The sequence below is a fragment of the Ambystoma mexicanum genome, chromosome 7q, assembly GCF_040938575.1.
Source record: "Ambystoma mexicanum isolate Mex_15411 chromosome 7q, UKY_AmexF1_1, whole genome shotgun sequence".
Taxonomy (NCBI): Eukaryota; Metazoa; Chordata; class Amphibia; order Caudata; family Ambystomatidae; genus Ambystoma; species Ambystoma mexicanum.
The window spans coordinates 359,477,507-359,494,414 of NC_090941.1; positions in this window are offsets into that span (position 1 = coordinate 359,477,507).

Genomic DNA, 16,908 nt, shown 5'->3' on the forward strand with positions numbered 1-16,908 from the left:
AGGGCGTCTTCTTGATAGCCATCAGTACCAGTGGAAGTCGCAAATCCCAACTAGATCATGCTTCAGCTACAAATATTTTCATCATATCAACTATTGATCTGTTACACCGTTCCACTCCTGCTGAAGAGGAGGGCCTGTAGAGATGTGTAGCTTTCTCTTCACACCCAGGTTTTGTCATATGTGTGTCATCAATGCACTAGTGAAATGACTTCCACAGTCTGAGCCTATTCTTTGAGGTAAACCAAATCTTGACAAAATAAGAATTACAAATAAAGTAGCCTCCATTTGCGCACTGCAGTCTGGAGTTGGAATGGACTCCACCCATTTAGATATTAGACAAGTTACTGTCAGCATGTACCTGTTTACCCTTGATGATCTTCTCATGGGCCTGATATAGACAACTTGTAAATCAGACCATGGGAGTGTCAAGCCCCTTTTAATCAATGGTGCTCGGTGAGCCTGTGATGCAGGTTGAAACTGTGCACACACTAAACACCCTCTGGTGTAGAGCTGCACATGTGTGGCTTTTAAATTGTCCAAGGTTTTTCATGAACCTCTGTGTCCTGCAGTTATGGTATTGTGGGCATGATATAACATCAATCCCCGAAATGACAAAGGAACTACCCATTGGATTTGGTCTGCCACAGATTCTCTAATCATCAATCCATTTTATAATCTAATTTTCTTTTTGGTTTTTTTAACAACACTCTCAATTCCTTGTTCCCTTTGCAATCCTATTCAGTCAGAGGATTTTGTTCTGTGTCTAACAAATGGTTATAAAATAGGCCTAGAATAGGTCTTCCTTTTGTGCTTTGATCAGGTCCTGATCTGGAGTATCAAAACATTGTAACTCCATTGTGCCACAGACTGCTCAACTGCTTATGTAGTCTTGGAGGTCTTGGAGCGTGTTATCCCATCTACCTGTATTTAACCAAGCAGGTGTTCAATGGGAAATAACTCCCCCATTTCAGCTCCAATTTTGGCTAATTGATTTGCCTTATCATTTCCCTCCTATCCTCACCTGGTGTTTTCAAATTACCACATATTTTTCTCCAATGGATTATCATATAATTTTGTGACACTAGCGTGTCTATTGCTTGAATAATCTTGCCATGTTTAAGTGGTTTCTTGTTATAGGTGACCATGCCTTTCACTTTCCAGACAGGTAAATACTCCACAAAACTCACAAAACTATTTCGCGCATAAGCAGAATCAGTTACTAGAACTATTTATTTGAGTTTATTTTCTACTGCCTTAGATGTTGCCTTATAAATAGCGGCCAATTCTGCCACTTGACTGCTTCTCAGACCTGTACTCATGCTTATTCTTGCACTGTTGTCACATTTAAACCATAAGATTCCTATTTCTGCTACAAGCTCTTTTTATGTATCATGTTCTTCATGGCATGCATATCCATCTACTTTACAGTCGGTAAATCCTTACCTGTTTCTTCGTTGAATGCTTTGTGCCAGGATTGCTCAAATTCATTCAAACCTATTTCTACCTCTGTGTCATCAGGTGCACATACAGCTGCACAATAATGCAATTCTGCAAGACCTTGAGCAAATGGACTCTTTTTATCTTGCCCATATTTCACTTCTACAGGAAATCCCTGAAGTGCTAATGTCCAGGAGGTAATTCTGGACTGGGCCAAATTATCTGATCTGATTCTTTTACTTGCAAACATTTTAGAGGCTAGGATTTTGTTTCAATAATCACCTGTTCCCCTTGAATTATGGGGCGGAAATGTTGTTACGCCCAGAGAGTGGTCAGAAACGCTTTGGTACAGGGGTAGGCCCGGCTTCAGTAATCTCGTTGAAGGATGTGTAATCTCTGCATAATTCTCAATACATTTCCAGTTTTAACTTGTCATTCCTAACAAACTCTTTAAACTTTTCAAATTTGTGGGATCTTTTAGTTTATGAATTGCCTTCACCTTTTTCTTTTGTGGGATTATTCCCTATATTGTCACTTTATGAACTAGGAAGTTTACCTTTTTTCTCACCACTGTGCTTTCTGTAAATATACTTGTGCCTCAGCCTTCTGTAGCTGACTAAGCACATGTCTAATCTCAATGAAGTGGCTTTTCAGATCTTCATTTTTGATTAGCACTTCACCCACATAAACTATTGTCCCCCTTTCAGCTGCATCGGGAGTGCCTTGCTCAGGAATATCCCAAACTCACTCCCACCATTGACATACCCAAAAAGTGTCCGGGACTATGCATATTGTGATTTGTCAAATTAAAATGTAATTCATTTTGATTATCTTCAGCTAGTGGTACACACCGGTATCCAGCAGTGAGGTCTAATGTGGTAAATACCTTTGACCCTTGAACCTGTGCAAGACCCTGATCAATAAATGGAAGGCACCACCTTGAAACAGGTACCTTTTTGTTTAATTATAGTAGATCTGCACACAAGTGCCATTGGCCATTAGTTTTTAGCACACCTAATATAGCGGTGTTTGATTTACTATTAATAGGCCTAATGATTCCCCTAGATTCTACATTTTTGATTATTTCAGCTAGTGATTCCAAACATAAACATGCAAGTGACAACCTATATTGTCGCACAAATACTGACTCCCTACCATGTCCTTCTGGTAGTGTGGCAATATCCAAATCGATATGCATCTTTGGCAAAAATCTGTTGAATTCCATACATATTTTACTCAATTGGCCCTTTTCACTTCCCTTGTGCAAGCATCTGTAGCTTGGATTTGCTCTTCTACCATTTTAGAAAACTCTGGGAAGTACTCCAAAGAGGAATCTCTGTACTTTCCAAATCATGGGAAGTATCTCTATGGAGGGTCGCTACACTTGAATATTTTGAAACATTGACCTACATTTCAATATGCTGCTTTTCTCTTTTAGATTCACTTAATTTGAATAGAACACAATCATCTTGATGACAGCACACTATTTCACTTGGCTCATAAGGGTACACAGACTGAACGTTAAAGATTCCTTTAGGCTTAGAATCCAAGGATTCTGATAACTCACCCTGTGCTGTCACATAGCTTTCAGGAATGTTCCCAATCACTGGGTTACTGAAATCGGCAGTGTAATAAGACTTCTGTATTGCCATTCCTATTGCTGAATTCTCTTCCAAATTAATGTCTAATGTTAATTATTGTTCACCAGGATCTGAATAGGTCCATCCCCAATCTCTGTCAGTGATGTATATTCGAATTCTACCCCTTGCTGCCTCATGGATTCATTTAGGCATACAAATGCATCAGAAACGATTATCTGTTGTCCGTTTCTGTATTATAATGTACTGTAGCTTGTCTGGTGAATGCGGGAAGGGCAACATCCCTTTTCAGCTGCATTTAACTGCATATGGTGTCATTTGGGCGCAATGGTAAGCTTGACTTTTGTATTCAAATTCAGTTGCGTCCCCACCCCACCTGGACCAAACCTTTTGATTTAGAAAGTTTAATATCATACACATCCTGTGCATGATGTCATTTCCCAAATAACATTTGTTTTGTGTCCCGCTCACAATCCACACATTGTGATTAATACTCTTAGGGCCAATTGCAATCTTTAACATGCATCTTCCTACATTTCTTTGTCTCGATTTAGGTTCATCTAGCCCAAAATTGTGTTCATTTTTTATTCTGAACTTTGGGATCTCCTCCCTGTCAATTATTTGCCTTAGTACCTTTAAACTAATAAAACTTCTTTCATGTTCAAGCGCTAACGGGGCTTCAATTATTTCAGGATGACCATTCACATGGATAGAAATCCATGGCTGCCCATCTCCCATCTGTATTTCTGAGATGGCTGAAATGTGCTTTTCTTTATCTCTGGAGTGACATTCAGCTTGTGTTTTTCTTCATTTAGATAAAAGCGCAATGTATTTTCATCTATTTCTGTTTTCCACTTTTTCTTGGGGTCCAAATAAATCTCCAAAGGCTGCTTTTCTTTTTCTCCTCGCATTTCATTCTGGCACATGAGAATGACAGTGACGCTGGGCACACAGCCATTCTGAAGATATAGGTCCATCTGTACTTTCTGATTTAGCAATGGTATAGTATTCTTTTACACTGTTGTTTTGTGTCATTATTTTCTTAGGTCTCGATGGCTTTTAAGCTAAGGACCACATAACTCCATCAATGAGGGGCAACAAGCTCTTTAGTAAATTCATCCCAATGAGAAAAGGTATTTCATTAATGGATGTGATCAATACTTCCTGTCTCATCCGATGCTTCTCTATCTTTATGACAACCTCAGTGACACCTTCGATAGGTATTTCTTCGCCATTGAAATTGTTCATAGGACATTTTTTCTGCCTCGCCTTTATGTGATTTTGTGGGGACCTCCCTTTATTCATACTTTTCACTAGTTCTTTTGACATTATAATTGCTTGGCCAACTATATCAATCATTGAAAATGCACTATTTTTTTTCAATAGTAAAATGAGCACAGTACCTATCTTCAACCTCTTCTAGCAAACATAAAAAGTGTGAATTTGTGCTGATTTCAGGACTTACTTTCCTTGGCTATTTTTTACTCTTAGCTAGGCAAATGGGCATATGAAAAGACATCTTTCCCTCCTTTGTGCCCACTTCATTTTGAGTTTCTTTCTCTATTCTCCTGGGCTCAGAACCCATTTGGAGTGTAGTCTCTCACTGCCCCTCTTATTTGGGACAACTAGTGTTTACATCCCAATTTCTTATTGTACTCTTCTCATTGTCTGGATTCTCTACACTGCAACCTTTTGACTGGATATTTTTACAAGTGTAACCTGACAGCCTGTCAACTTCTGGTACTTTGACACTTATCTATGTTTTGCACAGAGCCTGCCATTTCTGTCCCTTGGAATATCCGTGGTTCAGAATATTCCTCAGGTGACTGACCTGCACCCTCCTTTTGAGCTACTGTTTCCTTTGCATGGGTATCAACAGTGTTCTGACTATAAAGTGAGGATAATCTATCTGTTAATCCTAACTGTTCATCTTGTGGTTTATTTTCAAATTGGATGCTCTTTATCTGTTTTTTGGATTCTTCTTGTTCATTTTCTCCTTATTGTTCTTCATTTACACACACCTCAATTGTGAATTAAACCCTAAATGGAACCACACTCCCGTTTTGTGTGTATTGAAACTCCCTGTTTCACTTTTATTCATTTATTTTCTTATTTTTAAATAAGTAACCAATTCAGACCGTTATTCAAAGCTGATTCACAGGCATCTGTGTTTTCAACAGTGCAGAGATTATTGACTATTCACTTATTTTCAGAACACACAAGATCCCTCCTATGAGATTTTACACCTCCACTGGGCTGTTGCTTTTGAAGTGCACATAACTTTCCTATCTGTTAAGACAACATTTTGATTTGGTCTCTAAACATTGAAACCTGTCTATGGGCCTCATTACACGGATGGCGGTGAACCATGGCGCTATTAGCGCCATGGTTCATGCCGGTAAAATACCGGCACCGCCTTGGTGGAAAGGGGAATTACCGCCCTATTCCAAGGTTGGCGGGGTGGTAATTCCCCCTTCCACCATTGCCCTTCCCCATTCCCATTTTTGCCCCATAGGGCTCTATGGGAATGGGGAAGGCGCTAATTACGGTACCGCAAATTGCGGTACCGTAATTAGCTCCCTGGTCCCTTTGCGGGTTGGTTTTGTAACGCCTGCAAAAAGCAGGCGTTAAATTCCCCAACCCGCAAAGGGACCTCGTAGTAAGGCGGTAAGGATTTACCGGTACCGGTAAAATACTGGTACCGGTAAACCCTTACCGCCATCCGTGTAATGAGGCCCTATGTCTCTGAACGCTTCTCTTTGTGGCCTGGGCCGGTAATGATTAAATTCACCCTGATTAGGCCTATTCTGGTACCTCTCCAGAGATTGATTTCTTTTTGTGTTACCTCTGATCTCGGAAGTGGAGAACGCAGAGGGAGCATCCTTTGACCTTGGTTGACTGGTGGTGGCAGTTGGTTATATTGGCGAGGGACATCATTCATATTTTATCTTTCATTTGGTGGGTATTGTCCCCTATACTGGTTTCAATTTTCAATTAATCTATCCACATATCTTGGTCTTTCTTGGCTGCCATACCATTGTATGAGGATTACATCTACTCTGAGACCCTAGTGTCTGGGATGGGCCATGGAATTCTGGTTGTTATTTAGTCCTGACATATCGTGGCGAAATACCACTCTGGGAGAATTACCCAAACATCTAGGGCTAATGTAAGAATCCCTATTGCTGGGATCAATGGATTGGAACATAGGAGTTTGGGGTTATGTTCTCTGTGGAGGCATGCCCCTTTGGCACAGTGTCATGTTGTTTCTTGCCTGAGTTTGGGCTGATTCTAGCAGCATCTTTACAGATGTTACCTCCAAAATTGCTGGCGTGGGTTCTTTAGACTTTGGTTTTGTCTCCTTACGCTTAGACCCTTCCTTTCTCTGACCGAATATCACTTCATATAGTTTGGTCCTCTGTTCTATTATCCATTCTAGTTGTTTTTGCATGTCAAATTCACAAACTAACTGGGATACAATTTATTTTTGGAGTCCATAAAAGTATGCAGTCTTAAATGCTACAGAGTTATAGTCAAAGGCCAAAGCGTGAAAATGCTCTTTTCAAACTTTGAAGGTATTGGCGAGTGGACATATCTGGCTTTGCCGTCATAGTATAAGATGCTTTTTTGGAATCCTGTATAGATTGATAAGGTGAGAATTGATGTCTAACCTCTTTCTCAAACTCCACCCATGACCAATTTTCCTGTTCACTGAGACCACGAATGACACTAACAGCTGCTGAATCTAGAGTTAGGTGGAAGTACTGTCTATATTGTTCCCTAGATATCTGGAGAGCTTTAAATATGTCATGAACGGTTTCTAAATGGTCTTTCATGCAACAATCCCCTCCCTTTTTGAATGGTTTGATCAAAGTCATGATAGATTTTGATCGGACGACATGGTACATTCAGGTGTGTGTCATTCTGTCACTAATTTCTGTTCTCTTGTGGGCTGCAATGATTATGAATATTTGCCAGTCATTCATACCCCAACATTGGGTTATAACCAGGTCTGGCTGCAGGAACAGCTGTTGGTACATTGTTTCCTTGGCAAGAGCTGTGATTGAGTTCCATTCCATTGAATGTAGTGCCTTGTCACCTTTCCTGAGACTTCCACTGTCCATGAACCTGTTCTGCCTCATGACAGAGGTCAGAATTCTCATCCCTGATCTTATTGATTATTGCTTGCAGGTCATTGATTTGTGTCTGACACTGATTAAGCGCTGTGTCCTTTTTGTCATCCTTTTCCAGTAATCTAAATATCTCCTGTTTCATAGCATGACATTGGGCCTCATTACGACCCTGGCGCTAATGGGTTAACGGCGCCGTAAAAGGCTGCAGCGCCATTAACCCATTAGCGCCTTACTACGAGGTCCCTTTGCGGGACCCGACCTGAACGGCTGGTCTAGATTAGCCGTTAAAGTAGGGACCCGCAAAGGGACCTTGGTGCTAAGTACAGTACAGCAATTTGCGGTACCCTACTTAGCGCCTTCCCCAGCCCCATTGAGCCCTATGGAGCAAAAATGGGAATGGGGAAGGGCCAATGTTCAATGGGGAATTACCGCCCCGCCAACCTTGGAATGGGGTGGTAATTCCCCATTGAACATTGGCGGACTCGTTACGATGCTGGCACCAACTATGGTGCTAATAGTGCCATGGTTTAGCACCAGTATCGTAATGAGGGCCATTCTCTGTCTTTTTCCCTGTTATCGTCTTTGTATTTCCAAAATAGAAACCTCTTTGTCTTGTCTTATTTCATCTAAAACGACTTTTAATTGGGTTCATTCTTGCTCACTCTCATTAAATTGTTCTCTCTCTGAGCCAATTGAGTGGCCATGTTTCTGCATTTAGCTTGCACTTCCGTGTCTAGCTCCCTCTGTTTTAATTATGCTTTTAACCTATGCACCTGATCACATTCATTGCCCAAACTGCATTGTAACTTGCTAATCCCTTGACAATCATTACTTTGCACCCTTATGAACCTATGTAGCAGGAAACACAATTTTGCGCATAATCTGATCAGCAGTGATTCTCCTCCTTGCATTCTGGTTCTATGAATAGCCTAAGGAGGCACACCTGCCAATGCTTCCTTGATCAAAAATATTTTGAAATGCCTCCCGCTATATCTCTGTGGTAATTCTGTCTTTCCATATTGTCACATTTTCTGAGAACCAAACTGCATGGGCATAAAGTTTTGCCTCAAGGTAGTTTGCTAGTTCAGAAAACTCAGCCTTGATTTGGGACATGGTGACACTATTGTGTGAGTCAATTGAGCACACAGTACTGCACTACCTCACAGTACTAATTCAATCAATGAGTGCACAATATGGTTATGCTTTAGAATGCAAGACCACATCAGTAACTGTTTTAAATTTTCCCGGCCAACACACCAAATATGTTGGATATATTTTGGGGTTGTATCTATTACCTCATGGTATTTGGTTGCCATATTTTAGAATACTTGGTAACTATTATTTTTTTTATTGTTTAATCAAAATATGATTTTTACAAAACTGTTTGAACATTCATGTTTTTCACCATCTCCTTGTAATATGCGTGTTATCATGCACAAGTTCATTGCTGTTGTTAGTTGTTTGTGCACATCTGTCTACTAGAACCACACGTCAGCGTTGAGTAGCTTGTTGTCGATGTATTCCAAAAGTTTGGCTGTGGCAATTTGCCAAGCTGTCCTATTGCCACCAATGAGCCTGCACAACCATGTGTCCTCTTCTTGTAAAATGTTGAATCCTACCAAGGGGGACAGATATCGCTTTCTGATTGCATTGGTTGCTGGACAAACCATCAGTAGATGGCGTACTGTTTCTTTTGGCAGCGGTACGGTTTCATAGCAAAATCGACAGTTGGCCGATTGAGTAAGGCCTCTGATGTGAAGTATTTCATTTGTTTTTATCAAATTAAGACGGGCGCGTAAGATTAAATTGCGGGCTTGTCTGTTCGGAAATTGTTTTATTAGTTGTTGCAATTAATTTCGTTTCAATCTATTGGTTGGCAAATGTGAAGTCAGCTGTAGTTTTGCTGCAGTATCTATTGTGTTTGCCCAATCCGCGTCTTTGATTTTGCATAGGACTCTGCATGGGTTACGGATAAGTTCTTCTTCATCGGATGCAATTGTGTGGAGCAAGGCTTGATTTTCTTTTTGCCAGCCTATCAGCATATCGGATTGTTGCTTGTCCATCTCAAGTCTGATCATTCTGAATATTTCGTTGTTGTTTTCCATTCTGCATTTTCTGAACAGCATGATGGTGTTACAGCTCACCGTACATTCTAGGGACTGGAGACTTAGTTCACGTCTAATAGCCACTCCTGATGTTGAGTTGGGCAATTTGACCACCTGTCACCAAAACGAGGCTTCAAGTTTGGCCCATAATGCCTTGGGAATGGTAGGCATTGCTTTGGTGCCATATGTGACAGCGGGCGCAACTTTAATTTTTAGACGTTGATAGTTGGAATAAGGGAAAATGTCCCGAATTTGCTGTCTATGGCCCTGGCTTGGGTCGCTAGTTTATTGATCTTTGCATGTAATTCTGCTTGCATGGTGGTTTCATGACGTGAGTTGTCCAAGTAAACTCCTAGGTATTTAAACACTTTGACAGTCTCAATTTTTGTTTGACCCAAGAGCCAATTGAAGTCAGTGTTTTTCTTTTGATGTTTTTGAAGGATCATGATTTTATTTTTGTCTTTATTGATTTCTAGATGGTTGTTGATTGCGTACTGTGAGAGGCCATTTAGTTGGCGTTGCAGCCCTATTTGCGTCTGATCGAATAACGTGAGGTCGTCCGCGTACAGGAGGCGTCCAATTGTTGTATTTCCGATCTTCGGTGGAAATGTTCTTGTTGTCTTCTTGATTTCTTGGATGTCTCAGAGGGCTGAGGCTAACGGACACCCCTGCTTTACCCCACGTGTGCTGGGAATTTCTGCGGACAATTCTCCCTCACGACTCAAGCGCACTCTCACCGAGGTGTTCCGGTGAAGGGCTTGGATTGGAGCTAGGATGTCTTCCGGACAATTTCATGTTTTTAGTTTGCTCCACAAGACAGATCTTTCGATGCGGTCAAACGCTTGAGTAAAGTCTATGAACACGGCGAACAGGCGTTGGTTGCTTTGCATGACTTTGCTTTTTAGAATGCTATAAACCAAGATGTTAGAAGTAGTGCCTGCCTTTTTTTTAAAGCCTGCTTGGAGCTCATTGTTGCATTTTGCAGTTGCAGCCCACGATTGGAATTTTTTCAATAATAGTATAGCGTATACCTTGCCCATAACATCTAATAGGGCTATCGGGCGGATGTTCGATGGATCTGAAAGGTCGCCTTTTTTGTAAATCGGTATAATCGTGGCTTTTGTCCATGATGTTGGTATGGATCTTGTTTCCGCACAGCACCGAAAGATGACACTCAAGAAATCTGCCCACTCGTTTGGATGAGTCTTGCGTTCAAAGTTTGTAATACCATCGGGGCCTGGTGCTCTTGAGTTTTTTTATTTTTTTGGTTATGTCTAAGATGTTATATCTGTTTTCCAGGTCAACCCAATTCGTAACACCTTGTCGTTGGTCATTGATGGTTTCCATTGTGACCTCTTTAAACACCTTTGCAAAATGATTCGCCAAGGTGAGTTGGTTAATGTTGTTCAGGATTTGGTTGTCCAGGGGTTTGTCTGTGGCTCTCAGTAGGGACCAGAAATCTCTATTGTTATTCGTAATGAGCGCTTTTGTGATCTGCTCAGCGTCTGACTGATACTGTTTGTGCCTGTGAGATCTCACCCAGGCTTTGTAAGCTGATTTCAGGCCTTTTATTTTTGCCTGAACCTCTGATGTTAGGTGTTGTTTTTTGACTGGTGTGCTGAAGTTTGGTACACTCTGGCGAGGTGGTTGCTCACAGACATGCTCTAATTCTTTGTTTTGTTTTTTGGCTTCAGGATTGAGAGTTGTCTCTTTTGCTTTGTGATTAGACACGTTCATTATTTTTCCCACATTAGTCGGAGTTGAGCTGTTTTCGCCATTGTATATTGTATTAGGTGGATTCTGTGGCAAATGACTACTAGAGAGTGCACTATTTTCGGGAGCCATTGTGACCTTTGACGGTGAATTTTGGTTTGACAAAACTTCTGGCAAGTTTTCTGATGTCTTGGGTTCTGAAGTTTTTAATGGCTCCTGCGTTAACTCTGGTGTGTTGTCCAGTTTGCGTTGTTTTGCTTGGGGAAATGGTTCTTTCATGGGAGCAAGCATTTCGGTCTGGGACAGTTCACTATATCTTTTGGTTTTTGAGAATATTTGTGATTCATAGAAATCTGTCAAGATTCGCATTGTGCAGGTTTTTGTTACCGCTGCTGAGCTTGTTTTGCTGTTTGTGCCATCTTTTTTGAATGCTGCAGCTGCTTGTTGTGCGTGTTAGATTTCACCCGTGATTGTACAGTTCTTTTTTTATTTTGTTTTTTTTTTGGTTTGTGTAGCTGAGTTAAGGCTAGTTTTTCACTCTCTTCCCTGGATCTCTTTTTGCAGTTTTTTACTGCAGTTAGTGAGCTAACTATTTGATCCAAACAATTTTGAGTGTTGTCTTGCTTTGGAGCATTTACTGTGCATTGTGCGATAGAGTTTTCGCAAGTAGCATGGACTTGTGCTATTGTAAGCTAAACGACCGCCTGCAAGGTGGAGATCGGTGTCCTGGAGGCGTCCTTGATTTCTTTAGAAGCATGTGCCATGTGATCCTTTGTTTTGATTGTGGCCTCATGCTTGTGACTGGTCTCTCGTCCTGCCCCCTGCCGACCCACGTCCTGCTTTGACACGGCTCCTACGTGATCGCCGGCCGACTGGGCTCTGAGCAGGTCGCCGAAAAGCAGGCGTGTGGCTCTTCAACCGCCACTGCGGAGCCCTTGCTGATTAGCTTTGTCTCCCCTCTGGGAGACTTCAGCGAAGACAGCGTAGCAGCACTGGGCGGGAGAGCCACACCCCCCCAGCGAGATGTCTCCGGCATACGATGCAAGGGGCACGAGTCCTTTGTCGAACATTATCCCCTCCTCTTCATTTTTCAAATGCGGGCATAGAAGGGCTGGGGATGCCTGGAGGGGTAGGTCTCTTGTGTGACCGATTGGTACGTATGCTAGCAATGTGGGGGACATGAGTGAGTTGTGTTTCACCCTTTCCCTGCGAGGGTAGACCATGTCCAGAACCATGTCCAGAACCTCCACCCACTTTCTTCGAACTACATAGGCGGCGGCTGTCCTTTTCATCAAGCTTGCTGCCGATTGCGACAGCTTTGACTGGCTTTGATTTTGTTGCCATTGTCACTTCTTGGATGTAGGGAGGAGGGGGAGAAGTGAAAAGAGGGGTGTGGGGCTGAATGACGGATACAGCTTATATGATTTACTGTGAGTCAGCTGCACTACACCGACATCGGTCATGTGCGTCCGTTGGAGTGTTGTTGTTTTTGGCCACGCCACGTCCCTCGGTCCCCCGCCGGACCACGACAGACCACTTGCTTCTCCACTTCCTCTCCTCTCTTGGTAATATCTGGTGGTAACTTGTTGGGGTATTTTTATAATGGTTAGACTAATTTCAGAATATTACCTAATAATTGTTTTTACCAGGGTCACTAACAACAAACAAAATATTGGACTTGAAGAATTCTGGATGAATGGTTCCTGCCCCCTTGTGGTATCTTATGTACAATACCACACTACTCCCTTGTGGCTGAGTTTCAACAATTGTAAAGCATACAATTAAAATACTGCACATTCATTCAATCTCTCTAGCTAAACAGCTCACTGAAGCTACTTTATTTTGAGATATCTCTTACCACACTTCTGTCTTTTTATGCATGTTAAATAACATGGACTAAATGCAGCATAAGTGCAGTAAGATTATGGGCCTCATTACGACCCTGGCGTTAAGGGTTTAACGGCACCGTAAAAGGTGTCAGCGCTGTTAAACCCTTAACGCCTGATTACAAGTTCCATTTGCGGGACCCGACCTTAATGGCTGGTTTTTCCAGACGTTAAAGTAGGGACCTGCAAAGGGACTTTGGTTCAAAGTGCGGTACCGTTATTAGCGCCTTCCCCATTCCCATTGAGCTCTATGGGGCAAAAATGGGAATGGGGAAGGGCCATGGCGGCATGGGGAATTACCGCCCCACCAACCTCGGAATAGGGTGGTAATTCCCCATTCCGCCATGGCGGACACCGGCATGGGCCATGGTGCTAATAGCACCATGGTCCTCCGCCTGGGTTGTAATGAGGCCCTATGAGTTGCTTTGAAATCTGTTTTTTATCGTAAGATAGAAATATGCAAATTACACAGAATAACAGTAATGCCCACATTGTATTTCACAGTGTGAATACATTACAATAGTTTACAAGTGCAAAGTCTTTCCAAAGGTCCTTGGCAGCATGGCACTTGGCCAGAGAATTACACTTTGGAAGGAAAAAAAATACAGGGTTACATGCACCTAATATGAAGTGACCTACTTAAGCTCGACTAACTGACCTAGTTCAAAACAGCAGCCCCTCACTTAAACTCATATTTACCTAGATACATTGGTGATATTTCTGATTCAGTTGGGCATGGAGATCTTCCCCAATCTTTCAGTCTGCCTCGCCCAGGGACACTCAGATAAGGACCACTTCAGTATCAGACAGTCTCAGACAGCTCTGAATTCCGTCTCTAGCCAGCCCTCTGTTACTTCATCTCCCAGTGCCCGAAGATGACTAAGTTACTCCCTCTCAAACCCCTTTTTATTGAATCCCCCTCTCATTCAAGGGAAACAATAACGCTTGAGCAGATCATTCCACTGCAATGAAACGCGATTTCATTGCTGGAGAGCAAAAGATACATCTCTACTTGAGCTTCCTGCTCTACATAATGCCCTGTTTTCAGTGGAACGGTTCTTCACATTTTTTATCACCCAGTTAAAATTCAGCCTGCACGTTTTAATTTCCCATTTTAAAGAGCATCACATATTTCATCATGGACTAATTTGCACTGTTATTAAGGGATACAGGTGCATGTTAACTGAGGTTGGGTTAGATTAGTATGCTAATTTAAATTAGTATTATGTTTAGTGCAGTCCAGTCCATTGAAATATCATCCTGAAGCAACGTGCAATTTCAATCATGTGCTTGGTGCATTTTCATTTATTTAATTCTGCCTGAGCCTCACACACAAATGAGCTTTACCCCATAATTGTTACCACCCCACACTCAACATTACTTTACCACCCACCTCAGTTCCTGTGTGGCTGAGTCAATACTTACACTCTGTGATCTACTGATGCTGTTTAGCTTGCGGTTCCCTCAAAGCCACTTTGTCATCGTTCTGGTCTGCTGTGTTCCTCATGGACCACATGCAGGATATATACAAGCTGGCTCCTGGTGGCCTTTGCACAGGGGTGCACCTCCCCGTAGGACTTGTTTACCGTGAGCTGTCCCACAGCTCTGCAGGGGCTGCAGTGGCAGAGGCAGCTTATTTAGAACGCGTGCAGCCAACCATACATCTGTTGCAAACTTGTTGGCTTAGGTATGCCAGAGGACTGAGGAGGATTACCATGGGCTGACTGTCTCAGCTCGCAGGCCCCAACAATCCTTCTCCCGTACACAAACAGAGGACCCAGCCAAGGGCAAGTTAGAACTGTTGTTTATTACAAAACAGACAGGGATCATACAGGACATTCGAAAGTTCCCAGAATCACCACTACCGAGCCCGTGTTGGGTCATTTTGTTTCATTTCAACATCGTAACATGGGCCGTTCCACCCAATGATTTTAGTCTGCCTGGTTGGGTGATTGGGGTGGTATCACTTATGGACTATGCCTATAGATATTGGCCCTCATTACGACCCTGGCGGAGGACCATGGTGCAATTTGCACCATGGTCCATGGCGCAGAGCTGCCAACTCCGCCATGGGGGTTGGCGGACTTACCGCCCCATTCCGACCTTGGCGGGGTGGTTAGTCCCCAATCCCCATTTACCCTTCCCCATTCCCATTTTTGCCCCATAGGGTATAATGGGAGTGGGCAAGGCGTTAATTACGCCACCGTAAATTACGGTGGCGTAATTAACAAGAAGTCCCGTAGCGCCATGGATTTTTCCGCCCGGAAAATCCGGGCGTAAAAATCACCATGGCGCTACGGAAAGTCGGAATCTGGCGGAGAGGTACGCCATGCATTACGCTGGCGTAAACCCCTCTCCGCCAGGGTCGTAATGAGGGCCATTGTGTTTTTGGTCCTCACATGTCAGGTGGCTGGCCTGCCCCTCACCTAAGAAACTATCTATTACATTGTTGCAGTGTTCCAGGACTACCATTGTCCCTTGCCCTCTGCTATCCACCCCTGGTTTTCTGTTCCCTGATTGGCTGCAACTGATCTCGCCAGGCCTGAGACCCAGCTCTGTTCTCAGCACTTTGTGCACCTTGTCAAGGTGATGAGAATGACTATGTGTTTCCAATGTAACTCTTAGTAGTACCACTTTCGCCTGTGAGAATGCCCTCAGCGCTGCAATGTTTTTTGACGATTGCCTGTTTCACTTCATGTCTGTGTTGCTAAGGACCGTTTGTCTTCCAAAAGCGGGTGGATTACCATTGTCTAGCTTGACTGCATCACTTGGTTGGGCACTACAAAATCGAGTTCTCGGGTCTGCAATTTATGAGAATGAATCCTGTTTTTCTGCAGATGGCTCCTTGTCATTTAAGGTTTGGAATGTGCTGCTTGTCTCTGACCTTGGCTGCAAGCCCTGTCCTGCTGTTCTGTGCAGCCTGGTTCTGCTTTCCCTCTTCTATCGTTCTGTGGCTTGTGGCCTCATGTAATCTTCATTATAATTATACTATGATTTGTACAAAACTATACCGTGCTATCTTTCCCATAGGTTAGTCATATTTGGTCCTTCCAGGCTCCTTATGTGATCCTGTAGTTCCATAGGGTAAGTTGAGAAAAGAGGATGCAAACTTGTTCTGCATCTCTTTGTTTCTCTTGCGTTCAGTATTTCTGCACTTGGCTAATGAGAAAAATAATGAAAGCTTTTGACAGTATGTTTCTGTATCTGTCCCCTATCTACAGAACTGCGTAAGCATGTTCTTTCTGTGTTCCCATGTATGTTCATGTAACTTTGTGCATGGCTGAAAGTTTACTTTGTGACAAATGTTGCTATGTCGTGGTGTCCCTAATGTTGAGGTACCTGTGCCCATAAACACATTTGCTGGATAAGGTTTGAACGGTTGTCTAAGAGGGTATCCTTCCGTATATGTGGACATCACCGGCCCTCCTGGGGGCTGCCCGAATAGTGAGTTGCTTCATTCTTTCTTAACTCTTCAGGCTGTCATGTTCCTGGGGGTGAGGAGAGGCATTCTAAGGGCCTCTCTTCACTTGTGGTTATTTGATGATCGCAGTGTGATTACTGTGTCATGACCTGTCCATTTGAGTGTGAGAATAGGGAAAAACTGTTTGTTGTAATCTGGGGTGGCTAGTACTGGTGCATTGCTCATAGCTATTTTTAGATCGTCAAAACATTTTGCAATCTCATCTGTGCAGTCAAGTGGGCCTTTGATCTTTTGTGCTTCCTTCAGTGCCTGCAATGGGGGCTGACATATGTATAGTAAGCAAATACCCATGTTCTGCAATAATTACACAGGCCTAGAAATTGCTGCCTTTCTCTGACTGTTTTAGGCTGAGGTGTGTTTCTTACTGATGTTGCTATGTTTGGGCTTATTTTCCTTCCTGATGATGATATGATCTATTCCAAATATACCAATTCTTTCTGGAATAATTGTAGTTTGTCTTTGTCAACCTTGTACCCTTTGTCTGTAAGAATCGTCAGGAGTTGTATTGTGTCTTTTCTGCACTGTTCTTTTGTGAGGCTGCAGAATAGTAAGTCA